At 36.3% G+C, this 26,544-nt stretch overlaps 1 protein-coding gene and 1 non-coding gene across 5 annotated transcripts in view; both read right to left on the bottom strand.

Moving 5' to 3' along the window:
* RAD51B (RAD51 paralog B) overlaps positions 1-26,544 on the bottom strand; it is a 752,909-nt gene that overhangs the window by 533,140 nt on the left and 193,225 nt on the right. The window lies entirely within an intron of this gene.
* On the bottom strand, positions 24,411-24,517 carry LOC114238194 (U6 spliceosomal RNA). Its single transcript, XR_003623606.2, has one exon. It is a non-coding gene; the product is annotated as a U6 spliceosomal RNA (small nuclear RNA).

Raw genomic sequence — 26,544 nt, 5'->3', positions numbered from 1 at the left:
CTGTGGGAAAAAAAGACAATCAAAGGGATACAGGCTAAAATGCACACCTGTGGACCGCAAAGGAAGTTTCATGTGGGAATGGGAAATCAAATTGCCCAGTAGGCGGTGGTCAGATTAGAGAGGGCTTTGGCAGACAAGCTGAGAAATTTAGGCCTGATGCTCAAGGCATTCTTGAGCAGAGGAATGACAGAAGAGAAATGTTTTAGAAAGATAAATCTGGAGATGGTATGTAAGAGGGTGAGTAATGAGGCAAGAAGCAAAAGGGCTGTTTAGGAGGCTGATGAAGTAATGAAGGCCTGGATTACTCTCTTGGCTATGGTGATAGATACAGAGGGGCAAACCCAAGAGATACTCGGATGGACTGTTTGCAAACTCTTGCTATAAAATCTCAAAGTCTTAATAGCAATTCCAAGGAGATCTTGGGCTCTAGGAACTACAGACCACTTGGACCCAGGAAATCTGGAGTTGTCTGGAATCCAAAAGGAGAAGGAGAGGGCAAGGAGTGCCTCTGAGAAGGAAAGATGAATAGGCCTTGGGTGTTGGCAGAGGAACAGGGGCACTTATTCAGAGAGGTAGTCTGGAACAAGCATCAGTGCAACCTCTAGGAACTCTGATGTGTCCTGGCACCTTAGAGGTAAGTGGGGCCTGGCCCAGGGTCTGAGTAGCAGCTCAATCAGCTAACAGAATGTCCAAGTTACTGACTGCTTAACTCAGTTCTATCATATAAGCTCTATGGAGGCTGATCTTAACTTCCTATTAAATGCATAAAGAATGCTTACTCACTAGGTAGCTATCTAAACATTATAAAATTCAGTTACTCCCCTGTATACTTCATCCAGGCTTTAGAGGAGTGAACACCCAACAAATATGGCCATATCATTTTCAAAGCAGCCTTTCTTCTGATAAGACTTTTTCACAATTTAGAACTTGTTCACACATTAAACACGGCAGATAAGACTTCAGTTAAAAAACATTTTATCCTTTAAAAGAAAAAAACCCCTTTTCCTTCCCTCCAAAATAAAACCTCAAGAAGAAAGAGAGACAGAGGAAGAGAAAGGAGGAGAAAATGAAAAGAACAGATAAATGATGTCTAGCTTTCTTTCCTATTTTCTGCATTCTCTCCATACAGTGAAGCCCACTTAAAGAAGCAGACTCATTTATAGACGTTCCCTGAAACACAACCTCAAGGCATAATAATACCTATACTCATAGTGTTCATGAAAGGAGATAATATTTGTAAAATGCTTAACACGTGCCTGGGACATTGTAATGAGAACAAAAAACAGTGGTCAACAAGACCAACAGCAGGCCAAGACAGTGTTTATTCAACATGGGCAAAGGATCTGAATAGACATTTTCCATAGAAGATATTCAAATGGCCAACAAGTATACGAAAAGATGCTCGACATCACTAATCATCAGGGAAAGGCAAATCAAAACCACAATGAGGTATCACCTCACACCCGTTAGAATGGCTACTATTAAAAAGACAAGAGATAACAAGTGCCGAAGAGGATGGAAGAAAAGGGAACTTTTTAAAAATTTTATTGAAGTATAGTTGATTTACAATGTTGTATTTAATGTCTGCTTTACAATAAAGTGACTCAGTTATACATATATATTCTTTTTCATATTCTTTTCCATTAAGGTTTATCACAGGATATTGAATATAGTTCCCTGTGCTATACAGTAGGACCTTGTTGTTTATCCACCCTATATATACTAGTTTGCATCTGCTAATCCCAAACTTCCAATCCTTCCCTCCCCCACCCCCTGCTTGGCAACCACAAGTCTGTTCTCTATATCTGTGACTCTGTTTTTGTTTCATAGATATGTTCATTTGTGTTGTATTTTAGATTCCACATGTAAGTGACATCATATGGTATTTGTCTTTCTCTTTCTGACTTAATTCACTTAATATGATAATCCCTAGGTCCATCCATGTTGCTGCAAATGGCATTATTTTTTTCTTTTTAATGGCTGAGTAATATTCCATTGTATATATGTACAACATCTTCATTATCCATTCATCTGTCGATGGACATTTAGGTTGCTTCCATGTCTTGGCTATTGTAAATAGTGCTGCTATGAACATAGGGGTGTGTGTATCTTTTCAAATTATAGTTTTGTCTGGGTATATGCCCAGGAGTGGGATTGCTGGATCATATGGCAACTCTATTTTTAGTTTATTGAGGAACCTCCATACTGCTTTCCACAGTGGCTGCACTGATTTACATTCCCACCAAGAGTGTAAGAGGGTTCAAGAAAAGGGAACTTTACTACACTGTTAGTAAGAATGCAAATTAGTGCAGCCACTATGGAAAACAGTATGGAGGTTCCTGAAAAATTAAAATAGAACTGCCATATGATTCAGAAATTTTACTTCAGGGTATATATCCAAAGGAAATGAAATCACTATCTCAAAGAGATAGCTGCACCACAATGTTCATTGCAGCATTATTTACAATAGCCAAGATATGGAAATAATCTGTGTCCATCAACAAATGAATGGAGAAAGAAAATGTGATACACACACAAACATACACACACACAATGGAATATTATTCAGCCATTAAAAACAAAAAAGGAAATCCTGCCATTTACAGCAACATGGAAACATGGATGGACCTTGAGGGCATTACACTAGGTGAATTAAGTCAGATAGAGAAAGACAAATTCTGTATGATAACACTTACATGTGGAATCTAAAAAAAATGAACTCAGAGAAACATAGCAGATTGGTGGCTGCCAGGGTCTGGGTGGGTGGAGGGTGTGCATATGGTTAAAGGGTACCAACTTCCAGTTTTAAGGTTAATAAATTCTGAAGATGTAATGTACAGCCTGGTGACCATAGTTAACAAACCTGTATTGTATATTTGAAAGTTGCTAGGAGAATAGATCTTAAAAGTTCTCACCACAAAAACAAAACAAAACAAAAACAAACAAACAAAAACTAACTCTGTGAGGTGATGGATATACTAACTAACCTTATCATGGTAATCCCTTCACAATACTATATACATATATCAAACCATTACACTGTACACTTTAAACTTAACACAATGTTATATTAAGTCAATTATATTTCAATAAAGGTGGAAAAACTAAATTGCACTAATAAAGTCATGCAACCATGAAAAAAAGTCACTATCTCCAGGTGGGTGGCGTTACATGGTTACCCTCCTTTATTTTTCTCATTCTTTTCAAATTTCTCACAACAGGCACATATTTCTTTTATAATCATAATGTGAAAATACCTAGTATTAACAGGATTTTGCATAGAAGTCAGAGAGGGTTTTACTTCCTCTGGCAAGCAGAGACTGATAGAATTTTGTCATCTCCCTCTGTTGAATACCTTGGCTCCCTTAACAAAACCAAACTCTTCTCATAAACTTTATTTTCCTTCTTCTTATTCCCTCTGCTTCTTTAAAAGTTGTCTACCTGCTATTCTTTCGTTTGCTTTCTGATTTTAAGGAATCAAAATTTTATATGTACTATGTATAAAAAAGATGAACAAGGACCTACTGTATAGCGTAGGGAACTATATTCAATATCTTTAATTACCTATAATGGAAAAGAATATATATATATATATATATATATATATATATATATATATATATATATATATATATCTGAGTCACTTTGCTGTACACTTGAAACTAACACAACATTCGTAAACGAACTATACTTCAGTTAAAAAAAAAATTATATGCATAAAAGATAAATAGGGGCCTCCCTGGTGGTGCAGTGGTTAAGAATACGCCTGCCAATGCAGGAGACCAGGGTTCGAGCCCTGGTCCGGGAAGATCCTACATGCCGCAGAGCAACTAAGCCCACGTGCCACAACTACTGAGCTTGTGCTCTAGAACCCCTGAGCCACAACTACTGAAGCCCTTGCGCCTGGAGCCCGTGCTCCACAACAAGAGAAGTCAACGCAATGAGAAGCCTGTGCACTGCAATGAAGAGCAGCCCTCGCTCGCCACAACTAGAAGAAAGCCCGTGCGCAGCAACGAAGACCCAATACAGCCAAAAATAAATAAATAAAGTTAAAAAAAATTTTTAAAAATTAAAAAATAAAAAGCACTGGAATGATAGACACCAATAAATAAATAAATAAATAAAAATTGGCTCTGAAGAAGCTTACTTCTAAATAGAAATCTTTTTTATGCAGATCATGACATATTATATAGTAAAAGCCTCCTACAGTGAGTACATGATGTGAAATGGCCTCTTAATATGGTAGAAACACAGGAGATGTTAGAATTTAAAAATCCCTAGAATCCTATTATCCTATACCTTATATATTATAAACACTATACTAAAATGGAAGATCTTTCATCTAATGAGCTTAAATTGGACCACAGCATAATTCTATATGGTTTGTAGAGAAGTATCAATAATTAATCCCATTTTATACTGAAAACCACAAAGTTTATAGATGGCTTTAAATGTTTTTTAGAAGCAATATTCCAAATGGCTACAAGATGTACAAGCTCTTCCACAGAACCTTTTTTTCTACAATGAAATACAGTATTCTGCAATTTCCAGAGGAGGAAGCCAGGGTTTCCAGTAGTGCTGCTATTAAATCTAAGAAGAAAAAACTAAGAAGAATTGAGAAAATAGTTTAAATATTTAAATTTTTAAAATCTAATCATTTTAAACCCTAAACAAATCTATAAAGCTTTTCTTTTTTAAGCAGGTAAAACGTCATTCATGACAGCTTGCATATCTCGCTCTCTATTACAGGTTGAATGTATTCCCCCCAAAATTCATATGTTGAAGCCCTACTCCCCCCATGTGATGGTATTTGGAGGTGGGGTCTTTGGGAGGTAATTAGGTTAGATTAAGTCACGAAGGTGGGATCTTCATGATGGGATTAGTGCCTTTACAAGAAGAGGGCCACAGAGGTCCTACTCTCTCTCCACACACAAGCACTGAGGAAAGGCCAGATGAATACAGAGCAGGAAGGCAGCTGTCTACAAGCTAGGAAGAGAGCGCTCACCAAGAAGTGAATCTGCAGGTACCTTGACCTTGGGCTTCCCAGCCTCCAGAAATATAAGAAATAAGTATCTGTTGTTTAAACCACCTGGTCTGTGGTATTTTGTTATAGCAGCCTAGGCTAAATAAGATGCTCTCTTTTCTCCTATCCCATATTACACCCTGGCTTGTCCTCCAGTCACTAATTAATACCTACTGTAGAACAGTAGTAAATACAGAGGTAAGGTATTTTCACATTATTGTTTCACATACTTATTCACGAGAACGCTTTGCTTCTTGATTTTAATTTCAAATGCAGACTGCAGAACATTTTATTCTTCTCTCTAAAAAAATTAAACTTGTATAAACTAAATTACTTCTTACTTACATGATCCTCATTGGTTTTTGTTTCCTATGGTTAATGGATTTTTGGCAGAAAATATTGTTTACCACTCCTGCATAACATATTACGATACAGAATTAATTTATCTTCCCTCATACTCAAAAATTAACAGAATTAAAATCAGTAACAATTTTGTATTCAGCCTCTACTATGTAAAAGGCACTGTGGGAGATAAGAAGTATAAAGCAAGAGCTGCCCTTAAAACGTTTACTTATATTCTCTATTGTCCAAATATAAGGTATGCTCTCAACAATGCAACAAATCATTTCGATTTTCTAAAAAGTAATAGTATCGAATGGGTGGGATCCATCTTCTCCTCTCAATTTCACACAAATCCTCCCTGCTAGAACAGACTGTAAGTAGGCAAAAAGTAAAATGTCACAATGTTCCCGCTGGTCATTAATAAGCACCCACTAATTAGATTATAACCAGTAAGAAAGGGTAGGAAGGAGGAACAAGAAAAGAAGGGTAGAGAAAGAGAAGAGAAAAAAAGAAAAAGGAAAAGGTTGTCTTCAGCAAATTGTCTGTTTTAAGGTCATCAGGACCAAAGTTTAAGAAGAAAAACATGACTTTTTATTTACACTGAAAGGAACACTTACAATTACTTAAAGTTGGCCCAAATAAAAAATTTTAGACCTACATCAGTGTGGTTCTCTATAGACCACCTAATAATCTCACCAGTTAAACCAGTACCAGGATAAAACCAAGGATTCAAAACAGATTTTCCTCCTTCTTTGGCATTTTAAGCAGTTTGAAGAACATATGGAATAAGGGAGAGAAGAAACCCATCAACACTAGCTCAACCGCACGTCCATAGCCTCCTGCACCCCACTATCTGAAGCAAATAAAAGAGTCTATATGATTCTGTCCCCTCCTAACACCAGTTAGCAGAATTCATAACTAAAATTTCCTGACATTTCCTACCAGTTAGTTTTAAAATAATTTGAACGTGAAGACATCCACATCAATTTGTTTGAAATGCTTTTTCCTTCTCCTGTTAGATGATTATTTGCATTGCTGTTTTCTCAAGGAGACAGTGAGTAGTCATTCAAGTTGCTGGCACTGCTGTTTCTGGGCCAATTATAAAAGATAGGAAGCTGGCGATAGACAAGAAGAAGCTTGTTTTTATCATCATGCTTTGCTGCAACCCAATGGGCAGTAAGAAGTTCAGTGACATTTAGCCATGTCCTTTCTCTGTTCTTTAAAGAGTTTATGGCTTAGTCCTCATTTGTAAAGTCTCAGCATGCTTCCTTGTTTTACAAGCTTTTCTACAAACTGTAATGGAAAAGCTAGCTCATGGCACCTTATATAACTTTAGTCCTCCCCAGGGGTTTTGTCATTCCTGGTAATTTGGCTTTAGAACCCAAAATCTACCCTATGCTTAGTCTCCTTGGGTTGTTGTTTTAATTCCAGCTTATTTCTCCAGAAGAGGGTTGCTCTCTCTACTTATTTGTTGAAAACCTTTTTTTTTTCTTTAACATTAATTTTCAAATTAAGAGTTGGCACAAGGTTGCAGATCAGGTCTGCAACTTTTGTAAAGATTTGCAGATCAAGCCAGGGAAGTGATAAACAAATTTAGAAACCACTACTTAAAGATTCCAAGTTCCAAATCTTACTGAAAATATTTGGAGCTTGAATTCCATTTCTATCCTCATCTAAGAAAATGCTGGTACTAAAAAAGCTGTCTGTAAAGCTCCTAATATTTGTCAGTCATCAAGTATCTTTTCCAAAACAGCATTCTGATCGGTACAATGCAAATGAATCACCAATAAAGCAATTAAATTCCACCCAGGATATTCCTGTACTAAAATTCAAAGGAAAATGCTTGGCAAAATGCATCTTAGGATCTGCCAAACCCCAAACATTTGAAAACAAATAGTAACTCTAGGATGCTTTGCCAAGCCCCAAAAACCCAATGGCCACCCCTCTTTGAGAATGTCTGCATGTTTCTGAACATCTACTTAGGCTTCATATTCTAAGCCCTTAAGTGTCAAAGGTCAAGAACCACCAACCGGAGAATTAATAAAACTGAAGCTCTAGGTAAATAAACTTCAAACTCCAAAGGTCTGTCAGATAGATTTACACACAGTTCGTCTGTTGAGAGAAGATTTTTTTTTTTCCCCATTCAAGGAGCATTTTAGCCTCAGGATTACCTTTCATTCAGCAAGGATCACCTACATTCTAACTCTTGTGGTTATTAGAGCAAATCATGGGGTGTTGAGAACTTGGCTTCCTCCATCTTAATAAAACAGTTCAAGTCCTAGAGGCAGTTAATCCCTGGAAGGCTTTGTGATCCCATCCCCTGACATGTTTGATAAATATGGAAATTGTAAAATGTTCTGACTTGTTAAAATTTTTTCAGCCTGCTTAACGTGCTCTTTGGCCTTCACATGCACAAAGTGCTGACTTGGCATGCCTGGGAGCTTCCATTACCTTCTCTATTGTGTATACACTGACAACCCCTGAAGCGTAAATAAGTCACACTTCACAAAGAAATGTTTACTCTACACTCTAAGAGGGACTCTCCTTTTCTCAAGGAAATAAGAAAATGACAAAGGGGAAGGAAGAAGGGTGTATACCCAAAAAATGTGCCAGAAAGGAGAAAAACAAAACAAAAAACCTCAAGTCTAAATGACTACAAAGCTGAAGAGCATTAAAAAAAATCTGGGTTGGGATAGGTGTGTCTACAGTTGGCTGATAAACAAATCTTTCAGAGTCTGAAATTACTACGGTAAGAAACAACTATTCCTCTTTGTTTCTCCCCTTACAATATGTAACGAATAGTACAGTTTTCTTTCAGTGCCTCTTATAATTCAAGTGAGTCAACTCCCTTTTAACAGTATCAAAGTTAAGAAAATGAAATACTATTGTGACGTGTATCTGGCCACCAGTGAACAAGAAGGCAAGGTCTGACCTCATGATAGATCCAACTTCTACTCATCTCAATTAACTAGTCGTCTTGGAGACTGAATGAGCAACTACATAAATACCAAGACAGAAGGCCTGTAACTGTACAAACTGGCTGCGGTGTCTAAAAACCCTGCAGACTCCTCCAGGCATAGGATTCACGGGGAAATTCTATGAAAAAAACACAAAGACAATAAGCTGATGAAATACTGATGACACACTGGGATACTTCAAAATTTATAGCCAGTTATGCTCATCAGTCACAGCCATTCCTGATATTCCCAGAACCAACCATCAAATTCCCAACACTTTGACCACTTCCAGAAGATTGTCTTAATAGGGTCTCCTGAGGCTGTTGCTTGTATTAAAACTTCCAATTGTGCGAGTAACGGCAAGAGTGAGATGCATGGCAGAATGGAAACAGAGGCCTCACAAATGCAGAGGGTAAGCACAGCTTACTGCAAAGAAAAGCCAGCAATAAAATAGCTAAGTGGCAGAGAGCAGCAGGCAGAAGGAAAGAAGCCAAGAGTCAGGATGGTATACATACTATTACAACCATCCAAGAATAATTGAAAATTAGTTGTAGCTGTGCAGACAGTGCTCAGGGCCTAAGCAGTTTTGGGGTAGGCAGGAAAAAAATGACCAGGCCATTTCAAAGGGCAAGAACTTGATCTGGGGATTCTGGGGAAGGAAACCAGGAGAAAAGAGTGAAAATGTTGACCTCTCAGCCTAGCCTTGATACCTCAATTAAGGAAAAAAGGAAAGCAAACAAAAGATGACTTTAGGAGAGAAAAATAACCAAAATGATTAAGAATACTATTTCCTACCTTTCCATCGATAACCAAGTTTCTCAAAAACCAGTTGTATCTCAGAGCAGCAGGGCATGAAGGAAATAATACTGCAGAGAGAAAAGGAGACCAGCCAAATCAACGGCCGAAGCATCCATCTTCTTCTCTTACAGTAGGCAGACCGCACAGGAGTCTGGATCAAGGCTTCTCACATCTTAACGTCCATGAGAATCACCTGGGAATCTCGTTAAACTTCAGATTCTGATTAATTAGGTCTGGAGCTGGGCCAGAGCTTTTGCGTTTCCAACAAGCTCCCAGGTGATGTTGATACTGCTGGTCTACAAATCCTACTGTGGGTAGCAAGGGTTAGTATGGATCTTGGTCAAGTAAATTTTGGCTCAACTCATGACTCTGGACAAGTTAGTTAACATCTCTAATTTCTCAGTTTCTGCACTTATTAAATAGAGATAGCAATGCCTACCTCATAAAGTTGACATGAGGAGTAAACAAAACTATTTGGCCTAATGCCTAGTTATTACCACCAGAAGCATATTTCCCAAAGTGTGGTACACATACCATTGGTGGTACAAGGACAAACTTTTAAAAATTGTAACTGTTAGGCAATATTTTAATAAGTATTAGAAAAAAATAACTTAAAACTCAAGATAATTACCTTAAACTCAAGATTTCATGGGTAATGTCACCTAGGATAAAGCTATGTTAAAAGGAAAAAGTCAATTTTAAAAATTACTAAGTAAATAAAGGTACAAGAGATACATGGATATGACAAAAATGATGAGGGTGATACTCAACTGACTGAAGTTGAAACATCAATTAAAATAGGGTTACTAAGTTTCTGAAGGCAGGGGCTTGACCAGATTACCCCATCATAAGGAGCAGGTGTGTAATAGAGTTCTGAATGTATTTCAAAACCTTCTGGTCACTCAAGGCTTAGAAACTGAACTTTAACCATATGATATTCTTACCCACATTTACTTGTGTGAATTGCATATGCTATCATGGATCATCAGACTATCCATAAGGCTTAGGAAAACAAATTCCGTTGAGTAAAGCCATTTCCCCCTGATATGTAAATCTAAACAACCTCCCAACAGTGGGTTAAATAATAGAATTATGTCTCCAAGGAAGGAAAGCTACAATTTCATAAATCCAGTATTAAGACGTTTCTCTTTTCCCACAGAATTTTTGTAACACCATTCGAAGGTAATTTGTGGTCACAGGGATGGGTGTGGATGACTGAACAAATGAATTTGTCATAGCCTTTAACAATAACCTTAAGAGCAAAGAGAGGAAAAGTCATAGATGAGTTGGAAAAGAGGCAGCATGTTTGTGAGTAGCATGGTTTTCAGAAGAGAACTATAAAAGGCTTCCTGATGTATTTAGCATCTGATGTCTGGTATACTTGGAGCAATATATCATTCTTACAATTCTGCTTAGTTGGTTGAGGGTTTTGTTCAAGTTAATGAGAAAAAGGAACATGAACACAGACATATATCAGAACTTCACTCATTCATTTCTCCATGGAGTGAACCACTTCTTTGCTGGATCGGATAATAGCTTCAAATACTGGAAAAATATTTTCTCAAGTTTTTTGTGCTATTCAAAATATAGTGGCTATAGACATGACACACTTTCAAGTTTAATCTACATTATTAACGCTTTATCGCTTTCTTAAGTCTAGACAATTAACAAAACAATAAATCAAGTCCTGATTTGTTGTGTTTGCTAATTTCCATGGGGTTAGTACCTCTTTTGTGGCTGATTTCAAGTTACCAACATGACGTCAGTGAACAACAGAGCTGGAAAAAGTGTTCAGTAGTATACACCATTATACAGTATTTCCAATGCAGATAAAATAGGCACAAATGACTTCAAGAGCATTGATAACAGTAAAATGTAGTAAAAATAATTATGAAGTGATGAGTTTTGAGTACTTATTTTTTGTTTTTAATATAATTTATTTTAATGATAAGTTTATATAGTTTAATTTTTACTGATAACCAGCTCAGAAAATTTCTGAAAATTTAATAGTTTGTTGTCAGGAGCTGGTAGGGGCTGGATCCTGCCCACCACTGGTCTCGAATTACATCCCACACATTGTTGCTATTCCACCAGGTTTACAAACAACTTTTCAGTTTTCCAAGTTAAAAATCTCTTGGAGAAAGATGATGAATTTTGTGTGTTAAAGAGACAACAACAACAAAAAAAAACAAAAATAAATAAAAATTGCAATACTGCAATTTGTATCTTTTATGTAGTCAAGTTTGTAGTTAACAACAGAAAACATATGAAACATTTATACACCCAGAGCCTTTAGGAAATCAAGTAATAAAAGCACCTTTGCATCTTGGGGGAAAGAAATGTAGGCAGAAGATATTTGTTTGGGTAAAAAAGGACATGGAGATAAGAATAAAGATGTTTGCATCAATTTCCACATTTAAAACTGGTCAGAAAGACTTGATTTCCTAAGGGAACAGAAAGTAAAAGAAATAGCTCCTTATAAGTGAATCATAAGGATTCTTTCCATAGACAAAAAAGCAACCACAATATAAATGCTTTAGATGCCATCATTACATGGCAATACTAACTTTTCAATTTGTAAAGATAAAAGGGAAAATGTTAAGGAAATCCAAAGCCATTTCACTAATCCCTATAGCCAAAGTAAACCAGTGAGAGAATGAGAGAACTTATTCCACGAAATGGTCATTTATGATGTTAACTAGCACTTTTAAAGACTTTAAAAAATAGCTCTGCATTGCCTGGTGAATCTTTGAAAAACTAAAAGCAGTTAAGTAGCTCTCAATCCTTTAGAAAAGTTCAATTAACCAGTTTCACACTAAAAGGGTAAATTTTCACATTAAAAGGGTGAAAATTCACTGCCTTCCCTTTCATGGAAAGTATGTGTAAATTACTTTCCAAAACTGAGCATAATATCCTATGGAATTGTTTACTTCAAAAAGTAAGTCTTCAAAGCTGAGGGAAATGTACAGCACACATATTGTTTATCTCTACAAGATGGAGCATATGGAAAAATTTATGACTGTCAAGTGTTATTACACTGCAAAACAAACGTGGAAGTACACAATACACAATAGGGATAAATATAGTGAGACTCGTTCACAAATTGGAGATGCTGGAGGCACATGGAAAAGTTTACAAAAATTGCAATGTTTAAGAGATCAGGAGGACAGCGGTGCTAACCCGGCTTTACAAAAAGATCATATGCAATAGATTCCACTGTTCCTTCTGAATTATAACACAGGTTTAGGCATGCAGGTTAATTTGAGAAGCAGCCCTTAAAGAAAAGGAAAGAAGAAAAACAATTCCTGTCTTGTGTTAAAAATTCCAAATAAGCATTATTGATACTAAAAAAGAAAAGCGTGGGGTGTGTAAAACAATTAAAATCATAAATTTAATAAGCCTTGAGTGGTAAAATACTCAAATGAAAACATAGTTGAAAAATTATTTTAACAAAATATTTATTATAAGCATACGATTTCATTTTTAAAAACTTTAATGCACAGTAATATAAGTTGCTGAGTTAGGGTAATTTTAAAGTGTAATCCATTTTTGCAATGACTTTCAGGGAAAAAAGCAAAAAGGGGGAAAAGGCACTAAACCTACATTTTAAAATGTAAAAATTTGCAGTTATCTCCCCAAATCCTCTCTTTCAATGTGGTCTAGTATTGGAATATACATTATTTCAAAGGTCTAATTTTCACACATAAAGCTTTAATTAAAAAAAATAATAATAATTTCCCTAAAATTTCTCAGTATCAGCAGTGCCCTAAAGAAAAATTCTTTCTGAGTATAAAGACAGAAGAGTACTCGCAGGGAAATAAAAGCACTCTGTGTTCAAAGCTCACATGAACTAAAGGCAGAGGCTGAACTAAGGTTTGGAAGTACTTTCTATTTTCTTTAGTCCCCTAGTCATTACTTTAACAGGCAAAGAATAACTAAACAGCAAAACTCGTTGACGGAAGCACATACTTTCCACACACTCTAAGTGTCAAAGGCCTGTTTAGAGAAAGGCCAAACAATCTACTGCATCTTAGATGCAAGGGCCAGAATTAGGAGATGTTTCTGACTAAGGAGTCTATTTCTGCCTCTACTATGGCCTCATTTTATAACCTTAGTGAAGAGATTTATCTGTTCCTCACTTGACTTCAAAAATAAAGATGGAGGCACGTAAACTCTACTTAGCTCCCTAGAATATTGTGAGACTACAATAAATAATGTCCATAAAAGCTTTGATCTCTTCAGGAAAAAAATGATTTCTGACATAGGCAGGAGAGGTTTTAGAGGTTCCTGAGAAACTAGTGCTAAGTCAAGGTGGAACACGAGGAACAGATAAACCACAGATCACTAGAAAATGCCTGTTAACCCTTCTTATTTATTTTCCAGGTAAAAAAGGTCTTTGAAACTAAGCCCATAAACTGCCATCTAGATCATATCCAATTTCCACTTCCATTACATCCACTTATGCCATCACTACAAATTATAACATCTGAACAGATAAGAGACAGCTATAGTAACTAAACTTATGACTAGAAAAGCAGAGGAGAAATCAGAGTGCTTGATTTCTAGGCCTGGCTCCTCCTGACATTAAAAAAATGAAGAATTAGAAAGTGGGAAAAAAAAAAAGATTTCATGCCTCTTTTTAGTCCCATCTGCCCCTCTCATGAGAAGTCATCAGTATGGCTGCCAAGATTTCTTGGTAGAAAGATGATTTTTTAAGATGAAACAACTGTATTTAATTGAACCTTACTTTCTGGATATATGCCAGTATTTGCATTTAAATTATTAAGGTACTGGGGCACAATGGTTTCAATTGAATCTTCTCTATAAACTCTCTCTCATGTGTTTAATGCATATCATTTCTATTTTTTTAACTACTGAGCATATAGCGATGGCAACAGTTTACTTTTTCTTCCTTAGAAGTTCCATTCACAATAGCCGCACACTTCAAATGCCAGGTACTTGCTAACAGGCCATATAACAAGACAGCAGCATTTGAAGATTTACAATGTGAAATGAAATCATACAGAGTAAAAAAGGAGAGAATAACTGAGTGCATAAACAATCTTAGCAAAAATTCTACACCTTAACATAATCTGTGTTTGTTCCATTGACCACAATTCTAATCCTTAGGGTTTGAAATCTACCATATAACCAATCTTTAATCATTATAATCTTCTAGGAAAGAGCAGTAGATCACTTTTAACTTCTTTTACCATTAACTAATTCTGTTATTTTCTTTGTATTCCAAGGATACCTAAATGTGGTGTTAGGTTTTGTTATAAATCTTAGTTTATGTCATTAATAAATTGGTATCATGGTCAGGAACAATAGGGCAATAATAGTAATAGACCTTTGAAGGCTGTACCTACTTTTTTATGCTCTGAAACAGGAGGCACAGCTCTACTGGGTGAATCAGACCATAAACATAAAATGTCATATTTTTTCTCCCTCAGTTTCAAACTCATTTAATCTCTCTAAGCATCAGAAAATGCAGTTTGCTTAAGACTAAACGGCAAGTAAATCACAGAACAGGGATTTGAGCCCAAGTCCCTCTTGCTTCAAATGTCTGTGTTCTTTCCATTATGCCCTGGGGCCTCTTACCAGGGGACAGTATTTTCTATACTACCAGAGGAAGGCATGGTCCTCTCAGCATCCAGAATATCAGCGGAAGCTCCTGCTGGCCCAAACCTTCCTACCACAATCAAGCAGAAGGAAATAGTGAGAGGGGGAGAATCCTGATTGCTGTTCCCTATCTAACTCTGGATATATTTTTCCCACAGAGTTAACTTAATAAATGGCAGCTGGAATCCACCTTCCGGAGTGCTGGAGTAGCAATGAGGTAAGCTTTCCTTGCATATTGGTACTCAACAAGAGGAGATTAATGTTATATTTTCTTATTTTTGTGTCCCACCCAAGAATATAACTCAGAATGCGTTAATTTGTGAGAAAGTAATTCTTCACTTTTTAAAGACTTGAATTAATTTTCCTTGAATTAGTTGACATTTACACAGAGTATCTGAGCATGTACATAAAACAAAAACAACTCATTTTCTGAACACTTTAAAACTGACATCCTGCTAACCTTCCTAAGACAAACACCTTAAGTTATTTTTTTAAAAGATAAGGAAAGGGCTTGCCTGGTGGTGCACTGGTTGAGAATCTGCCTGCCAATGCAGGGGACACGGGTTCGAGCCCTGGTCTGGGAAGATCCCATATGCCGCGGAGCAACTGGGCCCGTGAGCCACAATTACTGAGCCTGCGCGTCTGGAGCCTGTGCTCCACAACAAGAAAGGCCGCGACAGTGAGAGGCCCGCGCACCGCGATGAAGAGTGGCCCCCACTTGCCACAACTAGAGAAAGCCCTCGCACAGAAACGAAGACCCAACGCAGCCATAGATAAATAAATAAATAAATAAATAAAAGAGAAAAAAAAAAAAGCCGCCTCCTCAGCCTTGCCTTATTAAAAAAAAAAAAAAAAGATAAGGAAAAAAGAAAAAAAAGACTCTGGAAATAAGAGATAAAATGATGAAATCCATGAATATAAATTCTTGACAGTTTAACTTATATAAGTAAAAGAACTGAGTAAATTAAATTATCAGAATCCAAAAGAACCAGAGATCATATTGCAACCAAGCAGCAGACCTAAACCCAAAATGGATTTAGAATATATTTAACATTGGAGGCGCAAAGTTAATTCCTTTGTCATATCCTCTTCTTGCTTCTGCTTGAAATCCAAGGCACATGGGGTGAATTTGCTTAATCTGCAACATTAGGAATCCCAAACTCTTCAGAGGAGCCCTCCAGGCTCTCTGGGTACAGACAATTGCCAGAGCAGAATCTGAAAAATATGGAACAGCTTACTCTTTCTCCCTAAAGGACTTTTTCGTAACTAACTAGACTAATCTTCCTCTGAGGGATTTTAAAACAACAGATTTACCTTTTTTGCTAAAAGTGATATCTAGGTCTGCCTGAAACTGTGCACAAGGGACATCCATTAAATTACCTCTAGTTAATGATAATTTTGTATCAAATGGGGTTATACAAATAAACTATCTTCCTAACATTCCTGTTATAGACTTAAGAAGGCAAATAATCCTGACTGGTCTAAAAACAAAAGTCTAATCTGTTCTGGGAAAAGAGTTCTGACAAATCCTAATTCCAACAGTATGAAAGGCCCAGTAATGACAAGATTAGGAATATTTCCCTGTAAAATTTTCCTAATTACGTTTTTGATCCAAGATGCACTAAAAAATGAACAAAAGCTGCTCCAAACTACATTATCAAACAAACAGTCAAAGAGTTGGTACTCATATTAGTAAGGTAGTAAGGCAAGGAAAACTAATATATAGTGATCTGTTTGTTTTCTCAGATTTAAAAAAAAAAGGACTTCTTCTTTAGGAACAATAAAAACACAATCAGTATCAACTACCTTCCATAATGAAGCTTTCATAAATAACCTTGAAGACAATGTGTCTTAGCTAGCAGGTTCTAGTCACCCATGTCTTTCTAGAGCATTCATTTTTCCTTGTCAGGGATGATTCAGCTCCATAGCCTACTTAGACCCAAGGTTGACTGGGAAGGAGAGGGTCATTAATCCAGCAACAGGTTCCCCCTTTGCAGTCTCCACGCATGCAAACAGCCTGTGGAGGGGCTATGAAGAGCCAAAAAGTCTAAGCCACAGCCCTATGTCCTCCTAGTGCTTTCTATTTAGCTTGTTGGAGAACAAGACAGTTCAGTGGGCTTCACTATCTTCTCAAATGCACCATTAGAAGACTACATGATTTAGACTCAACATCTAGTTGAAAAACTTCACAAAATTGTCCATGGAAATGTCATCCAAATACAGCTGTAAGACTGAATGAAAGTTGGCAGACGTCCTGATGTTAAGTGGCATTTTACACTCAAAAGCATCCAAATGGATGGAAAAAAAATGGTGTTTGTAGTATAGAATAAAAACAAACATTAAAAGATTTTAAAATAAGGGAATGTGTGAAGATAGAAAAATAAGAGCATGTGTTGAAAAGCAGTCTTATTATTTTCCACATTTATTTATGTTTAAAGATATATTCAAAGCTAAATACAGGAATACCATATGTAGCTCTAAACACTAACAAATGTTGTGACATAGGATGGTTTTTCTCCTCACTGAATTAATTATTTACCAACAACATTTAATAAAATTTTGCTGAGTGTCTACTATAGGCCAGGCACTCTACTAGGAAATACACTGATGAGCAAACAGCACATGGTTCCTGCCTTCAGGGATCGTGAGAGGAGACAAGGAACTTTCATATGTAACAAACACTATGATGATATAATGATATGGAACAGACCACAGGGACACCAACCCTGCGGGAAGGCCCATCTGAGGAAGTAAAATGTAGGTTGAGAACAGAGGCTTAAGCAGGAAAGAGGAATGATGAAAGAGGCGGTGGAACAGTATGTGAAAGACCTGAACAAAGTGGAAAGAAATTAAATTCAACAGGGCTAGGGCATGGACAATGGGAACCATGGTGCAAGATAAAGCTGAAGAAATAAGTAGGATCTGATCAAGAAGGGCTTGGCCCTAAGGATTATAAGAAGTCGCTGGAATGTTTAGAAAAGGGAATAATATTATCAGCTTTGCGTTTTTTAGAAGATCACTCTATCTACAGTGTGGAGTATGGAATAGTGTGGTACAGGAATGAATGACAGAAAGCTGTTATCACAATTTTTTGGGAGATGATAGCTCTTTGGACTGGAATGATGGCATCTAAGGAAAAAGAGATGTAGAAAAATTGAAGAGCTCTTTAGGAGGTAAAATTATCAGAATTCTGCTTGGTGATGGAATGTAGGGAAGGAAGAAGAAGAAGGGGACAAGGCTACCTCCCAGGTTTCTGACTTGAACCGCTGGGAGATGTAGTCACTGGAGGCAGAACAGGTTTGGAGAGGGAAGGGTGGGAAAGTAATGAGATATCAGGATTGGGAATAAAATCTGAAATGTTTGGAAAGCCAGACTGGAGTGGGTTCCAAAATGAGCAGGAGGTAAAAACTGGAGAAGAGGTGTGATGGGGAAGAGAAAAATAGAGTGCTAAATATGTAGTTGAAATAGGACAATTTTTAAAGATGAGCTTAATAAATTTAGAAGCCAGTAGAAAGGGAGGTAATAATAATAATACAGAAGTAATAATAATAATACAAAGACCTTTCTTTTGAGTGCTTAATTTGTTCCGACCACAAAGCTTATAGCACTTTAAAAATAAAAATATTCAATCTTTCAATCTTCACAACAACCCTATGACATAGGTATTATTATCCCCAACTAACACACAAGGAAGCTGAGGATGAGAGATATTATATAATTTGCCCAAAATTTCACAGCAACAGACCTCAACTTTGAATCCAAGTATGTCTGATTACAAAGCCCATGCTCATAATCACCATGCTACACACAGGATTTAAGAGAGAGACAGGATTAAGAAAAATCAAGACCCCTCTAAGGTGGAAAAGGATAGGCCCCGGACTTTAGGAAATGAGGGAAACCTTTTTTCATAACAGAAGGGACAAAGGAAAAAAAAAAAACATGTGGAAAGCTTTACTTTTTTTTAATTTCTATTTTTATTATTATTATTTTTAACATCTTTATTGGAGTATAATTGCTTTAAAATGGTGTGTTAGTTTCTGCTGTATAACAAAGTGAATCAGCTATACATATACATATATCCCCATATCCCCTCCCTCTTGCGTCTCCCTCCCACCCTCCCTATCCCACCCCTCTAGGTGGTCACAAAGCACCGAGCTGATCTCCCTGTGCTATGTGGCTGCTTCCCACTAGCGATCTGTTTTACATTTGGTAGTGTATATATGTCCATGCCACTCTCTCACTTCGTCCCAGCTTACCCTTCCCCCTCCCCATGTCCTCAAGTCCATTCTCTACGTCTGCGTGAAAGGTTTACTTCTAATGGCAGATGAGGAACGAGTTTTCCATTGGAAGATTTCTATCTTTCCTATTGACTTGGAAGTAGTCATTTGCTGAGGATCAAGACAGAATGAATGAGTAAGATGTTTGAGAAGAGTAGAAAATAATTGAAATTGTCCTTCATTCATTGAACAAAATGCATTGGGTACTATTCTAGGCACCGGGGTCATAGTAGTAAAAAAAGAGATGAAGTTACCAGTTCATATGATCCTTAAATTTAAGCAGGGGAACACATAAAATAAACAAGATAATTTCATATTGTGATATGCTAATGGAGGAAATTAAGCAGGGTAATGGGGCTGAGAGAGCTTAGGGAGAACTGTTTTATATGAGGGGCTCAGGGGGACACAAGCTGGGACCAGCAGGAGAAGCCCCAGGTGAAGTATATTGTCATGCAGAATGGAGGAGAGAGTTATTTAGGGAATGACACAAGTTTGCTGGGTAATGCTGAGAGGACAGATGAGGTGAGGGCCCTGTATTTATGGAGACATTAATCTGCCTCACTCTATATTTTTCTCCAACTGAACTCAGCAGCTCAGGAGCAATGGCAGAAAAAGCTCAGAGTCACCCACAGTTAGGAATATACCAAGCAGACATGACTGATAATGGGGCCCAGGAGTTCAGTAAGCTGACAAGAGATAAGTTAGAGTTATGGTCCATGGACCCTGAAGTGAAGAGAAAGGAGAGTGAAGAATGCATCCCATATAATTGCAAGTCCTTATAAGGCTGAAGATGTGGTGGATTAGCTGGAAAGATAAGGAAATTATGGCCAGAGAGGAAAACATCTGAATTTCAGAAGAGAGAAAGAAAAAGGTATCAAAGATGTGATTTTAAAAAAAGATGAAGAGACAAAGGAATTGGAAGAAGAATAATGGGAGAAATGGAGGTACAAATACAAGAAGATGGAGAGTAAAGTAGAGGGACTGGGGGACAATGATAGCCCAGAAAAGAAATACGAGTTGGTTTAGCTGAGTAGCAAAAGCATCCTCAAAGAAGCAGAGTATTTTAGAGCAGATGAGGAAATGGTGGTCTAAAAGAGGTAGGGGGAGCTTAGGAAGACAATGACCCTGTGAATGTGAAAGTGTGGGAAAATGATGGGTATCCTCTCAAAAGAGGTGTAGAAAAAATAGCATCTCAGGAGAGACCCAGACCTCAAGTCAGGAGGAACCTTCCTAAGAGTGGCTTACCAATGCTGAAATTTCAGACATGCCTGCCATCACTGGCATCTGATCCTTGTGTGAAGGAACCAATTCTCAGGGTGCAATATTCTCCATCTATGTTTCTCTTTTGCCCTGATTCCTCTAATATGACATTAACATAGTAGGGCAGAAATCCAAGAAAACCACTAGTCCGGAATAAACATCCTTTTAGACAATTAAAAAAAAAAATTTATACTTGGAAAAAAAAGAAAGCAAAGCTGCCATGTTGACATCAGAACAGTAAAGCAGTGTATTTAGAGAGTCATTTGAACAAGGCAGACACAGTTTAAGGACCCAGGGGAGGTTTTCAGTTTCCACCATCTGGTTATTTCCCCAAGTCCTCTGCCATGCATCACAAAGCTCTCTGTGAATCCACTTAAAAAGGAAAGGGCTAACACTCCTTTTTATTTCCTTAACACTGCCCTCAATAAAAGGTGGTGTTATCCAAAGGATAAAATAAATATTCAGCCACAAGATTCACAGGGCAAAACTATATTTACTTATATGGAAAGGTGTTCTTTTTCATTGTTGAACATAAAAAGTAGGTTATAAAATAAGATATTGAGTACAAGCTCATTTATGCAAACAATAAATGTTTTTTTATTGCGGTAAAATATGCATAACATAAAACTTACCATTTAACCATTTTCAAATGTACAGTTCAGTGACATTAAATACACTCACACTGTTGTGCAACCGTCGTTACCATCCATCTCCCGAACTTTTTCATCTTCCCAAACTTAAATTCTGTACACGTCACGTAAAACAATGAATTTTTACATATGAACACAGAAAAAGTCTGAATGGATACACTCTAAAAATGTTAATAGCGGATAGTGCAATTATAAGTGGTTTTCTTTTCTATGTTTTAGTCCTCTATATTTTCTGATTTTTTTCTAAAAGGAACTGCATCTCTACTGTACTTTTTTAAAGTAATTTTTAATGATTCTTTAAAAGACATTAAAGTTCAAACATTAAAAAAGAAAAGAAAAACAGGATTAGAGGCGATGCTCATTACCTTCTTTAGATCCGTACTAGTAACTAAAGTATATTCCATGAGTGATCTCAAGCAACTCAAATTTTCTATGTATCTTTTAGAAATACATATTTTTATAATTTAGGACTACATATTTTTTAAAAAGTCAATGCATTATCAGTTGCCTAATAAACAGAACAATACTTGAAAATAAAAATGATTACTGCAGTATAGAAAGCTAATTATCCCCCGCTGCCCATTTTCTCCCTTCTTCCTAGTAATAAGAACCCCAATTCTTAGCTGGGTACACTGATGTCCAACCAAAAGACAATATTTCCTGGTTGTTGCTCCTGGAGTTATGGCCATGTGACTAAATTTTAGCCAAAGAGGAAGTGCTATGTGCAACTTCCCAGAAGTGCCCTTGAAGGGAAGGAGTGCACTCAAAGAGTTTGCTTCTTCCCCCCCCCTCTCTCTTTCTACCCCCAGCCCTAACCATGTGAGGCCACATGCAATCCAGGAAAAGGAACTGAATTGGCCGGCACCTTGATCTTCAACTTTTGAGCCTCCAGAACTGTGAGAAAATTAATTTCTCATGTTTAAGCACCTGATCTATGGTGTTTTGTTATAGCAGCCCAAGCAGACTAATATACAGTCATTCACTCAGTTGTTACTGATTACCTGATAACTAATTTATTGAATACCTACTATATGCCACGAACATTACATACTTTACCGCTAACCCTCTCAGTAACCCCACAAACTAGAGATCATTATATTCACTTTGGTGATAAGAAGCCTGAGGCCCAAAGAATAATTACCCGAGGTCCCATAGCTGGGAAGTGAAAAGTCAGATTTACTTACTCTAAAGTTCATTACCTATCATACCCCATGGCCCACATATCTCTGCATCAAGGAGTTTATGGTATTTTAGAAAGACAATCCAGACAAATAAAAAGCTGAGTAATTCAAAAGGTTAATAAGGTTAGCACATGACAAAAACACAGAAATAATAAGAAGTACTAGGAGTTCCTAGGAGGGAGAGTTCAAGAGATCATGAAATGCTTCAATTTCTCCCCCATAAAAATATAGAGAATTACATTAAACCAAATCCTTGTTGAAACCCATCCAAACCAAGTAAATAAAGTGGTAAGAGACATTACAACCTTGGAACAAAGGTAAAATCTTAATAGAACTTGCTTTGACATTTAAATTAGTACCTTTAAAAGTCACCAAAAAAGCATTTTCCTGCTACAAGGTATGCCACAGGTGATTTGCTTCATCACATCTTCATCTTTAGGAGAAAAAAATTACACAGAAGCTTAGCTTTTCTAAATTGTCTACTATAGTTAACCAGTCATTGACTAAAAAGGGACAGGGAAAATAGTTAAAACCATTTTCTGGAAGTGTGTGAAATTAGATTATCTGCTTTTATTTAAAGATAATTTGAAAAAGTCTGAGAAATTCTTTCACAAAAGAAGAGCTATAAATGGTCAAATAAGTTTTTAACAATGCATAGATTAGACAGGAATGTGGGACACATAGAACCCAGCATCATTTTGGAACAATATGTCTTCAACTTTCTTAAAGTGATAGTTAGCTACTTAACTACTAAGCAGCCTTTCTAAATCGGTAATTCCGAAGTTAACGCTTTTAACGTAGGATAATTTTACAAAAATTCAAAATCTTCCATGGAAATCTATGATAACCTGTACATGAAATCCAGGGGGAAAAACAAATCCAGTATTGATCTATAAAAACCTAATTCAATTTGTATGTTCTATTGGTTGTTAGAAAAAAATATTTAATGTCTAAATCTGGAAAGATGTATCTTGATAATGCTTTTAATTCAACACAAAATTAGAGGTATTATTTAGAATTTGGTTTTGTGACAAAGATGATATTATGTTTTCATTATAAATATAAAATATGCTCATTACTGGAAATTTGTAAAATGAAGAAAAGGATAAAGAACACAGCCATGTCCTCACCACTAACAGTTCCTTCTAATTAACATATTTTTATATTTTTAAAAAATTTTGATAATTCTATATAGATTAGATATTCAGCATTTTTTTCTTTTTCACTTCAACATATGGCATTTTTCTATGTTGTTATTAAACCAACAACATAAGTCGCTTTTAATTCTAGGAAACATTCCAATAAATTTTCTTAACCACAATTCACTTTAAACAATTAGGTTGCTTTCTGTTATGCTAATAATGCCAAGATAAATATCTTTGTGTTTTTTCCAATTCACAGATAATTTCCTTAGCCTAAATTCTAGCAGTGAAATTACTAGCCAAAGTCATACAATCAGTAAATAGCAAGGCCTGGGTAGAGAGATGTGGTAGAGTTCACAAGTGCTTATTGCTAAACTTTCAGGAATTTCCTAAGCCAGTTGTTAAATACAGAGATCATTAAAAATTAAATTTTGTAAATGTATAATTAAATAAATTTTAAATAAAACAAATACTCAAAATTCATCATTTTTCATTGTGTTACTACATTTTACTGCTATCCTGGCTCAGAGCTGTTAACGTCTACTGCATCTATATTGTGGGGACACTACTATATAATGGTATTCTACTGCACATCTCTGCCATCAACATTCAGTGATGTCATGTTGTAGCATGCATTTGGCCATAGTGGGAGTATTCATACCATGGAAATTGGAAAATGGTACAAATGGGGCTTTTTACCCTCCTAGAGAATCCAGAGAATTAGCCTGATAATTCAGATGGTGAGCTATACATGTATCTTATTTATTTCGCCCTCAAACTGTGTATTTTTCAACCTATCTACACCTTTTAAAAGCCCTCAAAAAGATGGAAGCAGAGACTGACATCTAAGCATTTTAATCAGTTTTACTACTTGAGCCACTTGGTAAATGTTTATAAAGTATTTTTGAAGAGTACTGTGTTGAGTGGCTGTCGGTGATACAGAAATGTTGAAGTCTTCAAGTAAAAAATGATAAATACCATGAGATAAAAATGATACAGAGATGCAAAGAAAGGAGAGATTATGTCCTGAAGAATTTTAAAAGGTCCACAAAAGAGAACATTTTCAGATGAATAAATAGTGCCATAGAAAAGTAAAATGATTAAGGCTATCAAAAACTCCATCCTCTTCCTTTTCAGAGCACTTTTTTTTTTTTTTTTTTAAATATGGAACGCTTCACGAATTTGCGTGTCATCCTTGCGCAGGGGCCATGCTAATCTTCTCTGTATCGTTCCAATTTTAGTATATGTGCTGCCGAAGCGAGCACTCAGAGCACTTTTATATAACTGCTTTATAACATATCACTCCCCTCATCCTACGTTATAATGACTATTATATACCTCTGCTCCACTATACTACTCATACCTTCAGAGCAGAGCTTCCTTTATCTTTTTATCCCCATCATAGTAGATGTTCAATAAATGTTTCTTTAATGAGTGAGTGAGTGAAAGAATGGATTAATGAATAAGAGCTGACATTTATGAGTTTACAATGTGCTAAGCACTGTCCTAAGCACTTTACATATATTAAATCATTTAATTTTCACTACAACACTATGAGGTAGGTTCTGTCTTGACCAATGAGAGAACTCAGCCATTACACATACAATGAAACTGAATCACGAAGATCACGCAGATGGCAGAAGAGCTAGAATATAAATGCAGTCAGTCTAAGTCTAGAGCCCCTGTTTTTTGCCACTACAGCATACCACATCTCAGATTAATGAATGAGCAACAGGACAGCTCCTTTTTGCATTCATTCTTACTACTTCAAAGTCTAAATAAATAAATAAATAATGCATGCTTCTATATTACATATTCCACTCAATGTCATCAGTTCATTCATATTCAGAGTAGTACTGGTCTCTCTCTTAGCTCTCTAAATTTAAAAAAATAAAATAAGTGAGTCTTAGATTTGGCAAGTTTTGATATGCAAATTTCTACATGTACTCCTAATCAAATATCTGTTTTAAAAGAACACCCCAAATTTTCCAATTAGAAAGAAATTTAAATATTCCCCCCAAAATGTTAGACACTTCATTTGAGTTTTGATAATCTAACAAAGCTAACCTTTTCTTATCTGCATACTTTATACTTGATATACATGTGTGTGTGTGTGTGTGTGTGTGTGTGTGTGTGTGGGGAGAGACTAGGAGATATAGTGTTAACTGTGTCACAAATGAACCAGGGTGAAAGTCACTTTGGCCCACCTTTAAAACATCACTACTGAATTCTGAGGGACAAAAAAGACTGAAAAGCTATAAACAACTTGGTCAGAGACTGTTAAATCTCCAAGGCAAAAATCTATCAAAAGATGTTAAAAAACAAAAACAAAAAACCACACAAAACAAAAAAACCCAAGGGCTTGAAATATGTCCAACAAACACTCATAGTGTTAATGGAAAAAAGAGAAAGGGGAGGAGGACTCTTTCTCCCTGATAAAACGCCTTCATGACAATGGAGACTGAAAGGTCACTGACTTTACCAACAAAAGGGTGTGATTTCAACAGCAATGAAGGTAAAGATAGCAATTAGGTAAGATTATCACACCTAGACCAAGATATTGTATTGATTTTCATAAAAGGACACAGAATCAATCTATCATTCAAGTTTGGTAAGTTAGTACACAATTGTTGTCAGAGTATTATTCATACTTATTCATTTGAAACCTGCTTCATGAAGAAATCCCAACTTATTTACCATAGCCCAGCTCTAAGAATATGTAAGGATGGAATCTTGGAGGCTTGACCACTGCACTCATTTAAAAAATTACCTACTAGAAACTATGCTTCTCTTAAATGCATTCTAATGCAAGAAATAGAAGTGTGCATTTGAAATATTTTTAAATCTTTAAATAAATAATACTATGCAAGTTTTTAAAAAATCACAGTAACTTCTTTATTATCCATCAAGGTCAGAGAATGTTGTATTCCAGTTAATCCAATATTCTGATTCAGTTTCTTCATCTGTAAAATAAGACTATTATGAATTATATGAATTAATATTTGTAAAGTACTTAGTGTCTGGCATATTGATTAAATCCTATATAAGTGATTGTTAAATAAATAAAATGATATAATTATAGTAAACTGTATTTCCAAAAATGTCCTCAGCCTTTTTTCTGGTCCCACATGCTCTTCCAGAACCCTGCCACTCCCTATCAAAAGGTGGAGTCTTTTTTCTCCCCTTGAACTTGGTGGACTTGTGACTGTTCTGAACATCAAAGAAGGAAAGAAATGATGTTCTGTAATTCCCAAGGCTATGTCATAGAAAGGATACAGCTTCTGCCTGGCTC

This window comes from Balaenoptera acutorostrata, chromosome 3 (assembly GCF_949987535.1).
Source record: "Balaenoptera acutorostrata chromosome 3, mBalAcu1.1, whole genome shotgun sequence".
Taxonomy (NCBI): Eukaryota; Metazoa; Chordata; class Mammalia; order Artiodactyla; family Balaenopteridae; genus Balaenoptera; species Balaenoptera acutorostrata.
The sequence above is the reverse complement of the archived record's forward strand: the minus strand, read 5'-3'. Positions and strand labels throughout refer to the sequence as shown.